This window comes from Hemitrygon akajei, chromosome 3 (genome assembly GCF_048418815.1).
Source record: "Hemitrygon akajei chromosome 3, sHemAka1.3, whole genome shotgun sequence".
In the NCBI taxonomy this organism is placed as follows: domain Eukaryota; kingdom Metazoa; phylum Chordata; class Chondrichthyes; order Myliobatiformes; family Dasyatidae; genus Hemitrygon; species Hemitrygon akajei.
In genome coordinates, this window is record NC_133126.1 from 131095441 (window position 1) to 131117324 (window position 21884).

General features: G+C 40.8%; 1 long non-coding RNA gene across 2 annotated transcripts in view; it reads right to left on the reverse strand.

Moving 5' to 3' along the window:
* The window catches only part of LOC140725393 (uncharacterized), a 51568-nt gene extending 31331 nt beyond the window's left edge, over positions 1–20237 (reverse strand). For both annotated transcript variants that reach the window (XR_012098336.1, XR_012098337.1), the window contains exons 1-3: positions 20179–20237; positions 2868–3735; positions 1934–2000 (exon numbers count right to left, since the gene is read on the reverse strand). This is a non-coding gene — a long non-coding RNA (uncharacterized lncRNA). The remainder of the gene's footprint in view (positions 1–1933; positions 2001–2867; positions 3736–20178) is intronic.
* Positions 20238–21884: the final 1647 nt, after the last annotated feature.

Consider the following 21884-nt stretch of genomic DNA (forward strand, 5'->3'; position numbering starts at 1 on the left):
TACTGTGGCATCACAAGATCACAAGACAAAGGAGCAGAAGTAGGCCATTTGGCCCATCGAGCCTGCTCCGCCATTCCACCATGAGCTAAACTATTCTCCCATCAACTGCAAACTTGTAAATGGTGTTGGATCAGAATCTGGCCACACAATCATGAGTGCATAGAGAGTAGAGTAGGGGGCTGACAATACAACCTTGTGGAGCTCCAGTGTTTAGAATAATTGTGGTCAAGGTCTAGCTGCCTATCTCTACTGATGGATGTCTGTTGGTCAGAAAGTCAAGTATTCAGTTGCAGAAGGAGGCAGTAACTCTCAGGGTCTAGAGTTTGATGAAGAGTTTGTTTCAAATAATAGCATGGAGGCGGAAATGCAGTCAATAAACAATAGCCTGACATATTGTAGATGTCTTTACTGTCCAGGTGCTTCTGAGATGAGTGTAGGACCAGGGAGATGGCATCCACCATAGACTTGTTTCAGTGGTCGGTAAATTGCAGTGGTTCAAGCCTGTCTGGAAAGCTGGAGTTGATGCGTATCATCACTCATGGCCGGGGAGATATCTGGGACTGCCGCTTTTGCGGGTTCACCCTCTAGAATCTTATGTCTGTGATTCAGATACACTGGAGACTATCAGGCTGGGTAGTTACAGACCCATTTCCTTCTGTTCAAAGTATGCATAGAATGTGTTAAGCTCACTGGGAAACGATGTGCCATTTTTGGCAATGCTGCCCAGCTTTATTTTGTAACATGTTTTAGTGTGTTGGGTCTGGCACAGCTGACAGCCAGACTGAGACTTGATTTTGGACTGGTACTGTGTCTTAGCATCTTGGATGGCTTTACAGAGGTTGTATCTGTAGCTTGATTTCAATAAAGTCCAGGAGCACCGGATTAGAATACTACAGATCAGGACTTCATAAAGCGAGTGGATCTCCCAGTACATTCATGGTTTCCAATTTGGAGACACTCAGATTGTCCCCTTTGGTATACAGTACTCAACATTCTTGTTGATAAGGTCTGTATTGGTAATGCCTTGTACCTTGAGTTCACTGCAAATGAGTCTTTTTTCAATAAGAAAACTCATCTCTGTTTTAATTGTGATAGTAATGGCCTTGCTGATTGTGAAGTTCTAAACTCAGATGAAGACCTTAAGCCCTATCTCATATAAATAGCTCTCACTAAAGGGAGATTATACTATAACTACAGAATCCTTAAAGACTAGTTTACTTCTCTGCTTATTCTCCATAGCGAGCTTAGCTGGCAATGTTCACTATTCCAGCAGTGGGTCCCATCGCCCTACCAAGGAGAATGTACTTCCAGCTAACAAAGTAGTTTAAAACACAGTTCATTTATTTTCAGAGATACATGATTAAATCCATACAGCACTCTTAAAACACATTTAAAACTCAAAGAGGATTTTATATCTTAAACATTTCCAAATCACAAACCATTTCTAAAACACAAAGCACAAAGCATTAAGTATAAAGCATTGCTAAGACACAAATGTCAAAGGATTTTTTAACTCAAGGGATAGAGCATTAACAATTTCCAAAACACACAAACAATTCCTATAAACTAAAAAGACATACAATGGTTCAGAAGAACAAGTCATCCATCGCAGAAACCAAAGCTGAAGGAATAGAATTTCATTCACCCTGTGTTTTTTCCATATTTCTTCTTGGTGTTCCTTACCCCAATTCTAATAAATCTGAACTGTTCCCTACATTTTCTACCATTTGGGTGACTTCACAAACATGTGATATTTCCTCAGATATGCTTTTAACACAAGTGATCTATTGGCAACTTTTGGAGACATAGTTCTTGATTAATGCTGTAAAGCAAACTTTTCTAAGTACATAAAATCCTTCGAACTATAAACACATCAGTTCTGCAAGCTTTTCTGAACTAAGCAACTTAAGAGTCAGCTCAAACAAGAGAATACCTGCAGGTGCTGGAAATCCAAGCAACACACACAGAAGGCTGGAGGAACTCAGCAGGCCAGGCAGCGTCTATGGAAAAGAGTACAGTTAACATTCTGGGCCGAGACCCTTCACCAAGACTGGGAGAAAAGACTTGTCTGTTTGAACCAACCCAAATTAAACAGGCCATATTCTTATCCTGCATCTTTGAATAGTAAAGCAGGTGTAGTGACTTTCCTCAGAGTGTCTTCTTTATACAGAGCTCTATTCAAAGCTGTTGTATAGAGTTTTTTTAAACATTGAGCTGATTATTGCTTTCCATTTGTATTTAAAGAACTAAAGACTGACTTCCTTTTACGACCAGAAACTATACAAAGCAATATATTTGGAAGTTTACTTGCAACTGTTTTTGATCTTACAAGTGGCAGATGTTGTGTATTTAGAAAATCAAGGTTAGCAAAACAACCAAGAGGCCTTCTGGACAGGAGTGAATTTCCATCACATAATAACAATGAAACTATCACATACATTAAGCTCAGAATCCCTTTCATCTACAATCTATATCCTGTCCCACCCAGACCCACCAAAGTGAGTGACTCTTCACTCGCTTTTCAGAGTAGGAGTGATTTTGCATGGACAATCAATGGCAGAATTGCCAGCAATATCAATATCCACTCTACAAAAAGCAACTTCGTGTACTGTTAACAAGCAGCTGAAAATGTTTTATTAATAGGCGTGTTTAATCCACCTCTGGTGAGTAACATAATTATAATGAGCTAAAGTACTAAAATTAAAACACACAGAATATTTGCTATTAGGAATTAGCAGATCAGAGTGTCAATAGACTGAAAATAATACAGGTAAAATCTTTGAAGGCTTGCCTATGTGTGCTGTTGCACCCCACACAAAAAGGTTAGTTGTCAAAATTAAGTATACTTGCATGTAGCAGAAACTCACCAAATTTGGTCTTCAGATGAGGCCAGTTTTCTGGGGAAGGCTGTCTTCCCATGGCATTTTATAATGCATTGTATAAAGTAATTGACTACAACTATCTGCAAAAGCTGGAATTTGGAGCAATAAACAAAGTTTATTCAAAGTTCAGAGATTCAGGTCAGACAAAAAAAAATTTCTAAACAAACAAAGTTTAGAAATTCATCAGATCAAGCGTCTGTGGGAGGGGGATGGAAGAATTTTGGCATTTTAGGTTGAGACTTTGTCTGGTTGCATCTTCCTCCTCAAAGGATCATAGTATATGATGTTCAGGAGCAGTGTCAAATCTCTTAGCATTAACATTCAAAGTGAGAATGTGCTGATTCTTATAACCTCCAGTAAAATCCGGAGTATGACAAACAGACTGTAACAGAAATGATAACATCTTATCAATATCATACTGAAAACTTTCCAATGACTTGCATGTGAAAAAGGGAGCACCTGCAAATGAAGACTGCAAGTGTAATCAAGTCATGTTACTTTCAGTCGATTAACAGTAAGCGACCGTGGGCTGTTTGCCCATTAAGGAGGAGTTGCTTGTAAATGCCAGAAAAACAGACTTCTGAGTGCACTTGAGTGAATTGACCCCGCTTACCTTCTGATCTCATAAGTCCACTGAGCTTGACTGGAAAGAAACCACTCGTACATAAACCATGGGAGAAAAGGAATGGAAGAAGAGCACGTTATACGTTACAAATCTCGGCCCGAAACGTCGACTGTGCTTCTTCCCATGGATGCTGCCTGGCCTGCTGTGTTCCGCCAGCATTTTGTGTGCGTCGCTTGAATTTCCAGCATCTGCAGATTTCCTCGTGTCATGTTACACGTTGTCAGGAATCTGAATGGTGAAGCACAGGTTTCAGATGCAGATATTAAATGTGTGTTTTGCAAATAACTGCACTGATGATTATGTCCTACTTAGGGTTTGTATCGGCTCCTTTAATTGTTATGTAGCATTGGGCCCTAATGCAATACAAGTTAAAATTAAAGAAATTCTTTCTCATTTCTGGTTTAAAGGGACATCCTTCTATTCTGAGGTTCTGCCCACTGGTCATAGAATGCCTGCCTATATTGGAAACATCCCCTTTGTGTCCACTCTATCCAGGCCTTTCAATATTCTATAGGTTTTAATGAGATATGCCCTTCATCCATTAAACTCCAGCAAGTGCAGGCTCAGAGCCATCAAATATTCCTTATAAATTAATCCTTTCTTCACCAAGAACATTCTCATAAACCTCCTCTGGACCCTTTACAATGTCGGCACATCCTTCTCTGGATATGGCACCCAAAACCGCTCCTAATCCCCCATGTGGGTACTGAACAATGCCTTATAAAGTCTCAGCATTAGTAAGCTCTAGTTAATTTTGCAGGAGGATCCCAAGTCCCTTTCCATCTCTGATTTTTGCATTCTCTACACATTATAGAAAATAACTATGTTCTTATTCCTTCAATGAAATTTCATCCATCATACACTGCCCTCCACTGCATTCCATCCATCAGCTCTTTGCCCATTCTCTCAATCTATCCAAGTCCTTTGGCAGACTCCCTGTTTCTTCAACATGACCAGCTCATCTACCTATCTTTGATCATCTGCAAACTTGGCCACAAAGACATCAATTCTGTCATCCAAATCATTTGACATATAATGTGAAAAGAAGTGGTCCCATCAGCAATTCATGCGGAACACGACCAGTCACTGGCAGTCTCCAAATAGAGAACCGTTATTTCAGTGCTTTGCCTTCTATCAGTCACACAATTTTCTATCCATGTAATATCATGGGCTCTTGTTAAGCAGCCTCATGTGTGGCAACATCAATAGCCTTCTGAAAATCCAAGTAAACAACATCCACTGACTCTCATTTGTCTATCCTGCCTGTATTTTCCTTAAAGAATTTCAACAAATTTATCAGGCAATATTTTTTCTGACGGAAACTATGTGGAATTTGGCCTATTTTATCATGTGCCTCCTGTTACGAACCCCGTAACTGGGTCAGTTACCAGCAAAGATAGAGAGGTCCATTGAAGTCTGATGGTACTATTTTTAACAGTATTTATTGGTAAAAATACACAAAAATAATATCAATGCAAACATACAGATAATATACGTTGTCAATACTAAATCTAAAAGTGCGGGTATAATAATAATCAATAAGAAATAAGCTCTATCGTTGTCTAGGGGATAATGTATTGTCCAATGGAAATATAAAAGTCACTCAGTTCATGCAGGCTGCAGCCTTTGGTTGGAGTCAAGAGACAGATTTTAGAAACTTGCCAGCTTTTCCTTTTTTATGATGTCGATCCTTCAAAATTTCGTTGGTGTGGCCGGTCACTTGTGGCCTCTCCTTTAGCTAAGCCGTTCTTCCGTGGTAAGGCCCCAATCCCAGGCAAAGGGAAAGGATGCACGCAAGCCCCCAACCGGCTGTCGCTATTAAACGCTGTCACGGGATTTCTAGTGTTTCTCCTGGTGCGTCTGAAGGGGTTGTTCCCCAGACCCTCTTTTATCCTCACTCATGGGGTCTCAGATGTCAATCAGGTTGGGATGATGCAATCCCTCAACCAGCCCACTCTGGTTGTCCCCTGAGGGGTTTCAATGACTAGTACAGTACTCAATACACAATTCCGTCTCCAAGAGACAATAGCTGTTATCAATGGTTCCACCTTGCTGAGGCCAGGACACATTCCACGCCTGTGTATTCTGGACGTCTCTCTCTCATTTCCTGGGTCCCAGACCCGAATTAATAGCGATCTTGCGATTCTCGAAAAGGAGGGGGCTACTTTGTACCCTTCGGCCCCTCAGAGTTGTGGCACATTCGTAACACTCCAAAACCTCATCCAGTATAATGGACTCCAACATCTTCCCAACCACTGAAATCTGGCTAATTGGCCTCTAATTTCCTTTCTTCTGCCTCCCTCCCTTCTTCAAGAGTGGAGTAACATTTTTAATTTTCCACTCCTCCAGAACCATTCCAGAATCTAGTGATTCTTGAAAGGTCATTATTAAGGCTTCCATGATCTCTTCAGCTGCCTTCAGACCACTGGGGTGTAGTCCACCTAGATGACTTAATTGCCTTCAGACTGCTCAGCTTCCTAAGCATCTTCTCCTTATTAATAACTGCAACACTCACTTTTGCCCTGTGACTCCCTCAAATTTCCACAGTGAAGACTGATGCAAAATGTCTTTTCAGTTTGTCTGCCACTCCTTTATTCCCTATTAATGCTTGTCTAGTGTAATTTTCCAACAGATCAATATCCACTCTTGCTCCACTTTTACTCTTTCTAAATCGGAAAAAAAAAACATTTGGCATTTTCTTTCATATTTCATCTTTTCTCCCCTTATCGCTTTCTTAATTGTCTTCTAACGAATTTTGAAAGCTTCCCAAATCTCTAGCTTCCCACTAGTTTTTAGTAATACAGTCTGCCTTCTTTTTCACTTTTATGCTGTCTTAGACTCCTTTTGTCAGCCACTGTAATCTTATCCTCCCTTTAGAACAGGGGTGTCAAACTCATTTTAGGTCACGGGCCGGATTGAGCAAAATGCAGCTTCATGCGGGCCGGATCAGTCGGACGCGTGCAAACGCAGCTTTTGTTGCCTCCATTTTTTCAGCCTGCTCTCATGTGTCTCAGTCTCTGCTATAACTACAAAGTGTTTCACTTTACAAATTCCGTTTCTTATGAAGAAGACTGCCGAGTAAGACTGCCGAATAAACACTAAAAACCCTGAAAACCTGGTACCTGAATAAACTCAGCATTAGCCATATCATACGCCATAGGCGCTTCGATTACTGGGGCCAGCTTTAATAGTAATTAGATATTATCTCTCGGGCCAAAGATAATTCCACCGCGGGCCGGATTTGGCCCGCGGGCCTTGAGTTTGACATATATGCTTTAGAATGCTTCCTCTTCTTGGGATCTATTGATCCTGTGTCTTCTGAACTACTCCCAGAAACTCAACCCATTGCTGTTCAACTGTCATTCCTGCCTGTGTCCCCTTCCAATCAACTTTGGTCAGCTCCTCTCTCAATCATCTGGAGTTACCTTTGCTCAACTGCACTACCGATGCATCCAATTTTATGCTCCTCTCAAACTGCAGGGTGAATTTGATCATATTACAATCATTGCATCTTAAGGGTTTTTTTTAGCTGTAGCTCCCTAATCAATTCTGATTCATTGCATAACATTAAATCCAGAATTACCTTTTCCTTAGTTGTCTCAATCACAAGCTGCTCTAAAAAGCCACCTTATAGGGATTTGACAAATTCGTTATTTTGGGATCCAGACAAAACCCGATTTCCCCAGTCTACCTGCATATTCAAATCCATCGTGACCACCATGTGACATTGTTTTTCTTATATGACTTTTCTGTCTCCCATTGTAATTTGTATCCACATCCTGACTACTATTCAGTGGCCTGAATATAAGCCCCATCAGGGTCTTTTTGTACCTTTGCAGTCCCTTAAATTAATCCACAAGGATTCTACATCTCCTGATTCTATTTCTCTTCTGGTTCTAACCAACAGAGCCATTCTATCTCCCTCTGTCCACCTGCTTGTCTTTTTGATAGGATGTGTATCCTTGGATGTTTCAGTCTCAGCTGTGATCTTCTTTCAGCCACAATTCTGTGATGTCTACAATGTCATACTTGCCAATTTCTAACTGTTTTAAAACTCACCTACATTGTTTCATATATTGTGTGCATTCAAATATAACAGCTTCAGTCCTGTATTCACCCCTCTTCTCAAATTTGTCTCCATGTTGCCTGAAGTTAAATTACAGTATTACCCTTTTCTAATATTTTTCTAGTTTGTTTATCTTAGAGACTGTAGTAACCTCTCCAGAATTCTACTTCACTTTTAATTGATACATATTTTCCCATCTGTTAAACACAGCATCTTACTATTTAGTTTAGAACCCTAACCGTAGCCCTAAAATCATAACAGAAATTTTTAAATAATTCTGGTCATTATTTAATTATGTAATACCATTCCATTAGCATTCCATCCATGCCAGAATAATGAGCCTGAAGTATGCTGATTTTGCAAGGAAAGAAAAGATTATCTTGAGAGAATATTACTTCACATTTAACCAGATGGTCTATCTCATTGGGCTTGTCTACATTGGAGAGCAGGAGACAAGCACCTTAGATTAGCACAAAGGGTTTGTCTCCATCTGAAGAATTACCTTTTCATTTTTTCTGCAGAGGTACAGTAAATGCTCCTGAACACATGTCATTGACTTTCAGCCTGGGTAGCCTGACATCTATATCACAAGAAAGAATTCCAGCTCCACAACATGTTTACTGATCTCTGGCATTAAAGATCAGTAAAATGATTCATGGGTAAAATGCAAAGGTGCTGTAGTTGGCATCATGGCTCTGGACTGAAATCCAAAATTAATTAATTAATAATCCTGTTCCTGAAAGTTATACAGTTACTAATGTTGAAAGATAGCTTTGTGTGAACACACAGGATGGGACATAAAACAGACACCATAAACCACTATGTATTTTCAGAGCATCTGCAAATGTTCTGCTTCTGGACTGCTTTGTGATGCTAATATAAACTTTGCTTTGGGACAATTGTAAAAACTAAGAGTATTAATGCAGGTTTGATGTAGAAGGGAAATTTAAACACACTTACTTACATGAACTGGGAATTAAAATGCGATTATCAATAACCATTACCTCCAAAATCTACAAAGTTACCTTTAGGAAGCCTGCTATCCTTGGCTGGTTTAACCTTTAACTCAGATTCCATACTGAGAGCTAAATGAAAGACTTAAAGTGCTCTCTGAGAGGTCAATCACTCCTTCAAGATCAAAAGTAAATTGGGATGGGGAGTAAACCTGAATCTTGATGATGATAATATCCACATTCTTTGAATGAATACAGAAAATCTTCTGCAATACTGACTCTGAACTAAAATCATAATACAATGTACTAAAATACAACAGCTTTATTTCACTATCTGTGGTGTGTGGGATTACGCATTTTGCTCTATGAATGAAAAAAAACTTTTCAAATCCGTCTTGCTTTTTCTCCACTGGCTGGTAGCTGGGATTTATCACAAGCTAAATAAAAAGCAATGCCTATGTTTATCCAAACCAGAGCACTTGAGTCTCAAACAGCTGCTACTGAAAAGTCAAAGCAAATGTCCCTGCTATGACAGGGCGGTCTTCTAGTTTTGCTAGCATCTGCCACCTTTAAGCAAAAGTCTATCTTGGACAAACTCAGAACTGTCTTGAAAAAGGACAACATTAGCAAGACCACCATGGACATGTTCTTCACTTGCTTAGCAAATAAGCATGAAGTTGTTTAAGAGCAAATGGTTGGCTTTAGAACATCTTCTTCAATCATGCTAAAAGGGGGCATGGATAAAGGTTAAGAAAAGGAAGCATCTTTAAAACAAGGATTATAAGACTGTAGAGTTCCAAGGGCTATTTGTTCTATCAAATATTGAGGAAAAAAAGTTGGTTTACTGTTATTCCAAGGTCATGCTGGACTACAAAAAGCAGCAGTTTTCGTTTACTCAAATAGCTTATTCTTCCAGGAGTATCTTAGAATGTAAATTTGATCCTGAAATTAAATTGAAAAATCATTTTGGAAATTGGAAACTGGAAATTGATTTATTATTGTCAAGTGTACTGAGGTGAAAAGACAACTTTTCTGCATACTGTTCATACAAATCCGTGCATTAAGATAGTAAACAGTAAAATAATAAAATAATGCAAAATGAAGTGTTACAATTACAAAGAAAGTGCAGTGCAGGTAGATCATAAGGTACAAAGTCATAACGAGGTAGATCGTGAAATCAAGAAACCATCTCAGTCCATAAGAAATAGGAGCAGAATTAGGCAATTTGGCCCATTGAGTCTGTCCCACCATTCAATCATGACAGATCCTTTTTTCCCCTTTCAGCCTCACTGCCTGGCCTTCTCCCCATAACCTTTGATGTTGTGTCCAATCAAGGATCTATCAAGCTCTGCCTTAAATACATTCAACAACCTGGCCTCCACAGCTGCCTGTGGTAACAAACTCCACAAATTCACCACTCTCTGGCTAAAGAAATTTCTCCACATCTCTGTTTTAAATGGACACTCCTCTATCCTGAGGCTGTGCTAGACTCCCCCATCATGGGAAACATCCTTTCCACATCTACTCTGTCTAGGCCTTTCAACATTTGAAAGGTTCCAATGAGATCACTTCTCATCCTTCTAAATTCCAGCAAGTACAGACCCAGAACTATCAAATGTTCCTCGTATGATAACCATTTCTTTTCAGGAATCATCCTTGCGAACCTCCTCTGAACCCTCTCCAATGCCAGCACATCCTTTCTTAGATGAATAGCTGAAAACTGTTCACAATACTCAAGGTGAGGCCTCACCAGTGCCTTATAAAGCCTCAGCATCACATCCCTAGCATCATTATTCTAGACTTCTTGAAATGAATGCTAACATTGCATTTGCCTTCCTTACCACCAACTCAAACTGCAAGTTAACCTTTAGGCTGTTCTGCACAAGGACTCCCAAGTCTCTTTGCATCTCAGATTTTTGAAGTTTTTCTCTGTTTAGAAAATAGTCTGCACATTTATTTCTACTACCAAAGTGCATAACCATGCATTTTCCAACATTGTATTTCATTTGCCACTCTCTTACCTATTCTCCTAATCTATCTAAGTCCTTCTGCAGCCCACCTGTTTCCTCAACACTGCCAGCCCCTCCACCAATCTTCGTATCAACTGCAAACATGGCAACAACACCATCTTTTCCATCATCTAAATCATTTATATACAGCATAAGATGAAGTGGTCCCAACACCAACTCCTGTAGAAAACCACAAACCAGAAAACCAATTGGCAGCCAACCAGAAAAGGATCCTATTATTCCCACTCACTGTCTCCTACCAATCAGCCAATGCTCTAAACATGCCAGTGACTTTCCTGTAACACCATGGGCTCTTAACTTGATAAGCAGCCTCATGTGTGGCACCTTGTCAAAGGCTTTCTGAAAGTACAATATACAACAATATACTACATCCTCTTTACCTATCCTACTTGTAATCTCCTCAAAGAATTCCAACAGGTTCGTCAGGCAGGATTTTCCCTTAAGAAAATCATGCTGACTTTGTCCTATCTTGTCCTGTGTCTCCAAGTACTCCATAACCTCATCCTCAACAATTGTCACCAACATCTTCTCAACCACTGAGGTCAGGCTAACTGGTCTATAATTTCCTTTCTGCTGTCTTCCTCTTTTCTTAAACAGTGGAGTGACATTTGTAATTTCCCAGTCTTCTGATACCATGCCAGAGTCCAATGATTTTTGAAAGAACATTATTAATCCCTCCATAATCTCTACCATTACCTCTTTCAGGACCCTGGGGTGCAGTTCATCTGGTCTGGGTGACTTATGCACCTGTAGGTCTTTCAGCTTTTTGAGCACTTCTGCCTTGTAATAGTAACTGCAATCACTTCTCTTCCCTCACACCCTTCAACACCTGGCACACTGCTGGTGTCTTCCACAATGAAGACTGATACAAAATACTCTGCAGTTTCCTTGGCCCCAGTTATTATTTCTCCTGCCTCATTTTCTAGCCATCCTATATCCATTTTCATCTCTCTTTTATTTTTACATACTTGTAAAAGCTTTTACTATCCACTTCAATATTGTTTGCTAGCTTGCTTTCATATTTCACCTTTTCCCTCCTAATGAGTCTTTTAGTTGCTTTTTGTAAGGTTTTAAAAGCTTCCCAATCCTCTGTCTTCCAATTATTTTTTGCTTTGTTGTATGCCCTCTCTTTTATTTTTACATTAACTTTGATTTCCCTTGTCAGCAACAGTTGTACCATCTGCCACTTGAGTATTTCTTCATTTTTGGAATACATCTATCTTTTATCTTCCTCATTTTTTCCAGAACCTCAAGCCATTGTTGCTCTGCTATCATCTCTGCCAGCATCTCCTTCCAATATACTTCAGCCAACTCTTTTCTCATACCACTGTAATTTCCTTTACTCCACTGAATTACTGCTATGTCAAACTTTACTTTCTCACTAGCAAATTTCAAGTTGACCTCTATCATATTGTGATCACTGCCCCCTCAGGGTTCAGTGATGGCCACAACATCATACCTGACAATCTGTAATAGTGCAACAAGATCATCCACCTTATTTCTTATACTTTGTGCATTGAGATATAATACTTTGAGTACTGTATTTGCTACCTTTTTTGATTCTGCATCCCTAATGCACTGGTACTCACCCTGCTGGCTGCAATTATGTCCTATCATCTGCCTGTCCTCCTGACAGTCTGACTGCACACTATCTTTGTTTTTTTAGCATCTGTCCTATTCTGAGTCCTTTCACTCCAATTCCAACAACCCCCCCCCCCCACCCGCCGATTTAATTTAAACCTCCCTAATAGCTCTAACAAACCTGCCTGTGAGAATATTGGTTCCCCTCGGGTTCAGGTGCAACCCGTCACTTTTGAACAGGTCATACCTCCCCCAGAAGAGATCCCAATGATCTAAGAACCTGAAACTCTGCCCCCTGCACCAGCCTCTCAAGCCATGCATTAATTTGCCACATCATCCTGTTTCTACCCTTACTGGAGCATGGCATAGGCAGCAATCCAGAAATTACTACCCGGGAGTAATTATCATACTAGGGAAGTGACCAGTAGGCTAATAACAGCAAAATAGAAACTTTCTTTGAGCCTGGTAGTATGTGCTTTCAGGCTTTTGTATATTCTGCTCAAAAGGAGGGGAAGAAGGGAGCGTGTCTGGGGTGGACGATGTCTTTGATTATTTGAGCTGCCATACTGAGCAGCAAGAAGCATGGACAAAGTCCATAGTGGGGAACTGAGTTTCTGTGATGTGCTGAACTGTGTCTGTAATCTTCTGCAATTTCTTGGAGTCAGCGACAGAGCAGTTTCCATACCAAGCCAAGTCCAATGAGGCCAGATAGGATTCTTTTTATCATGCATCAATTAAAAAAATTATGACAGTCAAAGGGAACGTGCCAATTTTTTTTAACCTCCAGAGGAAGTAGAGACACCAGTAAACTTTCTTGGAGAATGGGTCAACGTAATTCGACCAGGATAAGCTATTGGTGAAATTCACTCTGAGGCATCTGAAGCTCTCAATTCTTTAAACTTCAACATTGTTGATTAACAGGAATATATGCACCATCTCAACTCCTTTGTTTTGCTGACTTTGGGGGAAAGATTGTTGTTGTGACAACATGTCACTAGGTTCTCTATCTCTTCCCTAACCTCTGACTCATCGGTATTTGAGTTATTAACCACTATGGTGCTATTACCTGCAAACTTGGAGTTAGAGCAGAATCCGGTCAAACATTGGTGATTGCATAGGAGGTAGAGTAGGGGACTGAGAACATAGCATTGTGAGGCACCAGTGTTGAGTTTAATCATGATGGAGGTGTTGCTGCCTATCCTTCGTAATTGTGCTCTGTTGGTCAGGAAGTTCAGGGTCCATTTGCAAAGGGAGGAGTTCAGTCCCAAGGTTAGCAGTTAGGAGATGAATTTGCATGGAATTATAATATTGAAAACAGAGCTGTAGTCAATAAACAATATTCTAATGCAGTTGTCTTTACTGGCCAGGATGCTCCAGTACTGAGTGTGGAGCCAAGGGAAAAGTTTAAAGTTCATTCTAAATTTATTATTAAAGTACATATAGAGTGCCTATAAAAAGTATTCACCTCGTTTGGAAGTTTTCATGTTTTATTGTTTTACAACATTGATTCACAATGGATTTAATTTGACTTCTTGAAATTGATCAACAGAAAAAGACTCTTTTGCTTCAAAGTGAAAACAGATTTCTACTAAGTGATCTAAATTAATTACAAATATAAACACAAAATAATTGGTTGCATAAGTATTCACTCCGCCTTGAATATGTCACACCAAATCATCACTGATGCAACCAATTGGTTTCAGAAGTCATATAATTAGTTAAATGGAGATCTGTTTTTGGAGACCTGTGTGCAGTCAAGGTGTTTTAACTGATTGTAGTAAAATACACCTGTATCTGGAAGGTCCAACTCCTGGTGAGTCAGTATCCTGGCAAAAACTACACCATGAAGACAAAATAACAATCCAAGCATTGCTGTGAAAATGTTATTGAAAAGTACAAGTCAGGAGATGGATACAAGAAAATTTCCAAATCATTGAATATCCCTTGCAATCAACAAGAACTGGAAAGAATATGGTACAGCTGTAAATCTGCCTAGAGCAGGCCATCCTCAAAAACTGAGTGACTGTGCAAGAAGAGGACCAGTGAGGGAGGCCACAAAGAGACCTATGACAACCCTGGAGGAGTTACAAGCTTCAGTGGCTGAGATGGGAGAGACTGCACTTACAACAACTGTTACCCATGTGCGTCACCAGTCGCAGCTTTATGGGAGAGTGGCAAAGAGAAAGCCACTGTTGAAAAAAAACGCACATGAAATCTCAGCTAGAGTTGGGAAACTCTGAATTCAGCTGGAAGAAACTTCTTTGATCTGATGAAACCAATATTGAGCTTTCTGGCCATCAGACTAAATGTTAGATTTAATGTAAGTCAAACACCGCACATCACCAAAAACGCACCATCCCTACCATGAAACATGGTAGTGGCTACATCATGCTGTGGGGATGCTTCACTGCAACAGTCCCTGGAAGGCCTGTGAAGGTAGATGGTAAAATGAATGCAGCAAAATCCTGGAGGAAAACCTGATGCAGAACTGCAACTTGGGAGAAGATTTGTTTTCCAGCAAGACAATGACCCCAAGCAAAGTTGTAGAGGAATGGCTTAAAAACAGCAAAGCTAATATCCTGGAGTGGCCCATTCAGAGTCCAGTCTTCAATCCCATTGAGAATTCAATGGTTGGACTTGAAAAGGGCTGTTCACTCACAATCCCAATACAATCTGACAGAGCTTGAGCAGTTTGGTAAAGAAGAATGGGGAAAAATTGCAGTGTCCAGATGTGCAAAGCTGATTGAGACCTATCCTCACAGACTCAAGGCTGTAATTGCTGCCATAGGTGCATCTATTAAATACTGATGACGGGGGTGAATACTTATGCAATGAATTATTTTGTGTTTTATATTTGTAAGTAACTTAGATCCCTATGTAGTGATCTGTTTTCACTTTGACATGGAAGAGTCTTTCTTCCGTTGATCAGTGTCAAAAAAAGCCAAATTAAATCCACTGTGATTCAATGTTGTAAAGCAATCCCCCTCCTCTTTGCTGATTCATCATCACATTTGATTTGGCAAATGGCAATGGTGTCATCAGCAAATTTCAATATGGCATTAGAGCTGTGCTTAGCCTCACAGTTGTAAGTATAAAGTGAGTAGAGCAGGGGGCTAAACACACAGCATTGTGGTGCACCTGTGCTGATGGAGATCGTGGAGGAGATATTGTTGCCAATCTGAACAGACTGGGGTCTGCAAGAGAGGAAATTGAGGATCCAATTGCATTATGGCATTGAACGCCAGCTATGGTCAATAAAGAGCATCCTGATGTATGTATCTTTGCTGTCCAGATGCTCTAGGGCTGAGTGAAGAGCTAATGAAATGGCAACTGCTGTGGTCTTGTTGATTTGCTGGGAGCTAAATTGAAGTGGATCCAAGTTGCTTCTCAAAGGTGGTGTCTTTCATCACCATCTTTCAAAACACTTCACCACAGTTGATATAAGGTGTCACTGGACGATAGTCATTGAGTCAGGTTACCATGTTCACCTGAGGCACTGATATAATTGAAGCCTGTTTGAAGCAGGTGGGTATCTCAGACTGCTGAAGCAAAAAGGTTAAAAATATTGGTGAACACTCCAGCCAGTTGATCAGCACAGGTCTTTAGTACTCGGCCAGTTGCCCATTTGGGTGGGATGCTTTCCGTGGGGTCACCCTCCAGAACAATGCTCAGATTAGCCTCAGAGACTGAAATCACAGGATCATCAGGGGCATTGGGTGTTCATGAAGGTTCCTCTATGTTTTGATGGTCAAAGTAGTATGATTTGTCATATGCAATGTTTTGGTGATTGCTCTGTATCTCATCAAGAAGGGTGCCTGACATTATGAGTATTCCAGAATATTTTGCATTTAATTATTTCAGATTTTCAATTTCTTCAGTTTTTTTTAAATTTTCAGTCCTATTTTTGACTTCTGTGTGAGTGCAGAAAGAACCCCACGTGTACTCTGGCCTGTCTGGCCCCCTGCGTTATTCTAACAAAGCCAACTGTATCTGAAGGAAAAACACCTCATCTCCCAATGAGGCATGAGCACCCATGGGGCTCATTATTGAATTCAGCCTTTTCTATTTATGCCAGAACTAGCCACTGCTATATAAAGGCCCTGGTATTAACAGGTCTAGTCCTCATGAAGGGACTTGGCCCAAAACACTGATGATTTATTCATTTCTATAGATGCTCTCTGACCTGCTGAATTCCTCCAGCATTTTGCATGAGTAACTCAGTTTTTTCCTTTCCATGGGTGCTTCCTGATCTGTTGAAAAAATGTTTCAACATTTTTTCATTCAGATATCCAACAACCACCATGCTCCAAAGTTCTGCAATATTCTTTTATTGTAATCCTCTCTCCACTTCCTCCCATTCACCTATTAACCAGATGACTCCGAAAACACTGTGACTTGGACATAACTCTGGTCTACACCTCATGAAAGATATTCTCTTTGCTTTAAGATCAAGATTCATGATTCAAGTTTATTAATCAAGTGTACATAGAAATATACAATAAACTGTGTCATTTGTGTTAACAACGGGGGCGGCCTACAAGTGGCACCGCACAGCCTGATGCCAACATAACTTGCCCACAGTGCTTAGCAGAATAACACAGAACACAGCAAGCAACAAAATAACAGAGCAAACAAGCCACATTCCTCCTTTACACCTACACGTATACACAGTCCTCTAAACCAAGGCCATCTTTTTCATCCTCCAGACTCCAGCAAACTCAGACTCAGGTTTGCAGACATTCAGCTTCAACTTCCCCAGTGGACTCACAGAGATTCACAGACTCAGCATTCTGGCCAACACGACTTCCGGACTTCTGATTCAACCCTCAGGCCATGATCCTTGGCATTGATCCCAAGAACCCACTGATCACTCAACACTAGGCCTTGAACTCCAGATTTACCAGTGATGTGTCCCCAAACACTAGGCCTCGAACTCCAGTCTCACCAATGCAAGAACCTAGGGTGGGGGTGTCATTGGACCTCGTTCCGTCTGCCTGCATGGAGCTCGGACTTCTGAAACCAACAACAAAACATTCAGAGACAGAGAGCTCACCAACTCTCCTTCATGCTAGTGTGCTGGTCTGACATCTGGCCAGACAGCCCAGCCTGACACGCACAAGTCCTATGCCCGCATCGTCGTCCTTTGAATGTGGAGCAGAGACGAACACTCCAGCCTGACCTCTGATTCCCCCACATTACCATCTCTAAATGTTAACCTGACCCTAAACTCTCCTCTCTGCCCACAAAATCATCTCTACAAATGTGAAAAAAAACCTAAGAACTCCACCCTTTGCCCTCACTGCAACTTGAGACTTGTTTCTCATATCTCCAGTTCTGATGAAGAATCATTGACTTGAAAATTAAATAATTTTCCTTTCTCTGCAAAATTATGAACATCCTGTCTGGTACTTGCCTATCTATTTGTAATTTCAAACAAATACAATTTAATTTTCAATCCTGAAGTGGAACATGCTGTTTTCTGCACTAAGTACATGTTCTCCAACATGTACTTACTTGTTAACAATTAATACAATCATTGTTATGATTTCACATAACAGATTCAGAGGTTACTTCATGACTGGGGTTACTGGGAGGAACAAACTATATGCTTATGTTTTATCTTTTTTTTAAATCTGGTGGTCCTGCTCAATGGACATATCTTGTTGGATACATTCTACTCATGCCATTTTCTATTTTATTTCTTCCCTTGGCATTTGGTTTGAAAAAGGTCATTCATTTTCAAATGCTGTGGGAAATGCATCACTCTCAGGGCTACATGAATGTTAATTCATAACTCCAAAGGTGTGTGGGTGGGGAGAATATGGATCAATTTCAGAGACAGCTCAAGGGACAAGAATAGAGTTACAAGAAATGAAATATGAACAGAAGAAAGCAACATCCCTTCAACGCTGTTCCACCATTCAACACGATCACAGTTGATTTTCCCCAAGCCATCTCTCCACTTCTGTTCATAATCTTTGCAAACACTTTCCCATGGAAAGGCAAATAGAAGTCCTTTGCATTTCACTTGTTCATCATAGAATCGTTCTCTCTCCGAAGAAGCAAAACACAAAACACATAGATGAATTCAGCAGGTCAGGCAACGTCTACGGAGCAAAAAGTACAGTTAACAGTCCAGCCAAAACCATTCATTAAGACCGGAAAGAACGAGGCCAGAAACAAGAATAAAAAGGTGCGAGGAGAAGCACGAGATGGCGGGTGACAGGAGGTAAATCCAGATGAGGTTGAAAGTGGGAGGATGGAGAGTGGGAAAGAGGGATGAATGAGAAGTTGGAAGGTGATAGGTGGAAGAAGCAAGAGGGATGATGGACAGAGAAGGGATAAAGATACTAGAAGGATAAGGGTAAGCAAAGTTGGGTGGTGGGGGAGACACAGAAGAGTGGTTACTCGAAGTTGGAGAAATTTGATGCCATCAGGTTAAAGAATACAAAGACAGATCATGAGTTGTTGCTCCTCCTATATCTAGCCTCAACAAGGCATTAGAGGAGGTTGTGGACAGTCTTGCCAGTGTGGGAATGGGAAATGGAATTAAAATGGCTGGATGTTGGGAGATGCTGGCCATTACAGTAGATGGAGTGAATGTGCTCAATGAAGGAATCACTGTTCAGCATCAGGTCTCATCGGTATAGATGAAGCCACACCTGAGCACCAGATACAATAATTGACACTCTCCAAGTGAAGAGCTGGAAGGACTATCTATGGCCCTGAATACTGGTGAGGGAACAAGTGTAAGGCAAGTGTAATAGTTAGCATTGTTGCAAGGATAATTGCCAGTAGGGGGATTGTGGGGAGGAATGAGCAGACAAGGGAGTCATGGAAAGAGTAATCCCTGTAGAATGTAGCGGGGGTTGAGGGGAAGGTGTTCCTGATGGTGGAACATATTAGACATGGTGTTAGTTGCAAAATATGATGTGCTGGATGTGAAGAAGGGTAGAGTGGTAGGTGAGGACAAAGGGAACCTTATACATGTTACGTTGGGGGAGGAGGTGTGATGGGGTGAGGTCAGACATGCGGGATCAGGTGGAGATGTGTGTGAGGGCTGCATTGATAGTAGTGGAGGGGAAACCTCATTCTGTCTAAAAAATAGATGATATCTTGAATGTCCTGGAATGGAAGGCCTTATGATGAGAACACATGTAGCAGCAATGGGGAATTGAGAGAAGGAATAATATGGCAGGGTGGGAAGAGATGTAATCAAGGTAACTGAAGGAGTCAATGAGTTTGGTAGTTAACCTCTCTCCAGAGTTGGAGAGAGAGAGAGATCAAGAAAGGGGAGAGATGTGTCAGAGATGAACCAAATGAATTTGAGAGCAGGGTGGAAGCTGAAAGCGAAGTTGTTGAAATTGACGAGCTCTGCATGGGTGCAGGAAGCAGCACCAATACAGTCATCAAATTTGGGGAGAAAGCACTGGGGAGTGTAGGCTGATGCAAAGGGACCCTTGCAAGTGCCCATGGCTACAACTTCATTCAGGAGGAAGTGAGATGAGTTGAAGGAGAAGGTGTGATGAGTGAGTACCAGTTTGGCCCTTGTCTGCTCATCCCTCCCCACAATCCCCCGACAGGCAACTGTATGAACTGTCCTTAAACTCTTAACTTAAGCATTTGAAATCAGATTGAAATACTTTGCACCATATCATACTTTTGGTTTCATTAGGTAGATCTGAATAATCTCTATATCATTTTAATACCAGTAGATCAAGTTTGCTAAGTGATAATAAATATCTTATGAAAAAATACCACCTGTTTCTACTGTAAAATTTACAAATTGATAGCTCTTATCTCTTATTGGATGCCATCCTTCTCTTCTGATCCACCACTGGTTCCACCAATAGCATTCTAAATTAGATGGTTACTTAAGTGGCATTTCCCTGGAAGAATTGTTCCTTTTAGATAGTTCATCATTGCACTTACTGACACGGGAATATTCCAAATCACTCTGAAGCTGTCTCCAAAAAATTTAAAATGAGGCTCAACAGATAATCCAGGGTGGGAATTAACTAAGAAGATGTTGGATCCAAACCTTAATTTCTTTGCTTTAGACAGAGTGGCAGCAGCGATGGAACAGGTGATTTTCATGCCTAAAGAGGGAAAGAAGCACTATTAAAAAAAACACAAAATGCACGATGAACCCCCACAAAATGCTGGAGGAACTCAGCAGGCCAGGCAACATCTATGGAAAAAAGTATAGACAACATTTTAGGCCAAAGCCCTTCAGCAGGACTGGAGAGAAAAAAGCTGAGGAGTAGATTTGAAAGGTGGGGGGAGGGGAGAGAGAAATGCCAGGCAATGGGTGAAACTTGGAAGGGAATGAAGCAAAGAGCTAAGAAGTTGATTGGTGAAAGAGACAGAAGGCCATGGAAGAAAGAATAAAATGGGGGAGGGAGCACCAGAGGGAGGGAGGGAGACGATGGGCGGTCAAGGGGATAACCTGAGAGAGGGACAAGAGGATGGGAAATGGTGAAGGGGGAGGAGGCATTACTGGAAGCTTGAGGGAATCTATGCTCATGCCATCAGGTTGGAGGCTACCCAAATGGAATATAAGGTGTTGTTCCTCCAACCTAAGTGTGGCCTTATCCCGACACCGTGCGTTGCTCGGATTTCCAGCATCTGTAGATTTTCTTTTGTTGGTGACCCCCGCTCCCCACAGCAGACACCATGATGATTTTAGTTTTGGTTTACGAATGTGACAATTTCAGGAAAATTCCTGACTGTTTTGAAGAAAAAAGATTTGAACCTTGTATTTAGGAATTCCCTGATAATGATGATAATCACTGAATTGTTGGTTAATAAATGAAAAGATATTTTATTTTATAAGCTACTTAATGAAAAATATTAGTATGTGTTGTAGAATCGTTTTACACATCGAATACCTGATGTAAGGAAAACAATTGAAGAGTGCCAGCTGCAGGATGGAAGTATTGCTATTCCCACAAATCCACCACTAGGAAGCAGAAGGACTTCATACTTGGGAATGTGATCATCCTCACGTTCTCTTTGAGTTGAACACCATCTTAAATGGGAACGTGAGACTGGGAGGCCCTGTTGGAGAGCTTTGGTGAGTAACAGTACTGCATTTTGTACATGGTACATATTCCAATCACTGTGTGCCTGTGGAACCAGAAATGAATATTTATGATGACGGACAGAGTACAAATAAAATAGACTTTGTTCTGGAAGGTGTTGAGTTTCTCAAGTGTTATTGCATCTGCTCTCATCCAGCTAAGTGGAAATTATTCCATGTGCTCCTAACTCTCACCTGGTAGAATGTGAAAAGACATTGGGATGTCAGAAAGTTAGTCACTCACTACTGGATAGCAAGGCTCTTATAGCCTACAGTTAGCCCCATTGAATTTCTGTTCAAAGCTCAATCTCAGGATGGTGATGGTGGGTGACTCACTGATGATGATGTCAATGAATGTCAAGGAAGGTGGTTAGACTCTTTTGTGTTCTATGATCTTTGCCTGACACTTTGCTGTGAAGATGCAAATGAATTTGAATATTGTGGGACCATCAGTGACCAGCCCTCACTTCTAACATTTTAGTTGAAAGGGAGGTCTTGAAAAATCAGATTAATAGAATTGGGCTTAGGACAGGATTTGAAACATTCTCATTATGATGTTCTGCATTATGGTAGTTTGCTCTTGTGAGGTACGGTTATGATCATTGGTTAGTTTCCCCTTGATACCAAATACTTTTAGTTTTTAAAAGGCCTCATGATGCCACATT